At 44.6% G+C, this 401-nt stretch overlaps 1 non-coding gene across 1 annotated transcript; it reads right to left on the bottom strand.

The window, feature by feature from the left end:
• Positions 1-103, bottom strand: LOC122709701. The gene has a single exon (XR_006345675.1). It is a non-coding gene; the product is annotated as a U6 spliceosomal RNA (small nuclear RNA).
• Between the last annotated feature and the right edge of the window lie 298 nt (positions 104-401).

Raw genomic sequence — 401 nt, 5'->3', positions numbered from 1 at the left:
AAAAATATGGAATGCTTCACGAGTTTGCATGTCATCCTTGTGCAGGGGCCATGTTAATCTTCTCTGTATCGTTCCAATTTTAGTATATGTGCTGCTGAAGCAAGCAGTCAATACCTCTTTAATAATAACAATCATCAAATTGGGAGTAAAAGGGCACTTCCTCATCCTTCTAAATAGCATCCATAAAAATTCCATAGTTAGCATCATACTTGGGGCTTCCCAAGTGGCACTAGAGGTAAAGAACCTGTCTGCCAATGCAGGAGACTGAAGAGATGCGGGTTCAATCCCTGGGTTGGGAGGATCCTGTGGAGAAGGGTATAGCAACCCACTCCAGTATTCTAGCCTGGAGAATCCCATGGACAGAGGAACTTGGCAGGCTAACAGTCCATAGGGTTGCACAG

This window comes from Cervus elaphus, chromosome 15 (assembly GCF_910594005.1).
Source record: "Cervus elaphus chromosome 15, mCerEla1.1, whole genome shotgun sequence".
Taxonomy (NCBI): Eukaryota; Metazoa; Chordata; class Mammalia; order Artiodactyla; family Cervidae; genus Cervus; species Cervus elaphus.
Note: the sequence above shows the minus strand (reverse complement) of the source record. Positions and strands in the feature narration are given on the sequence as shown.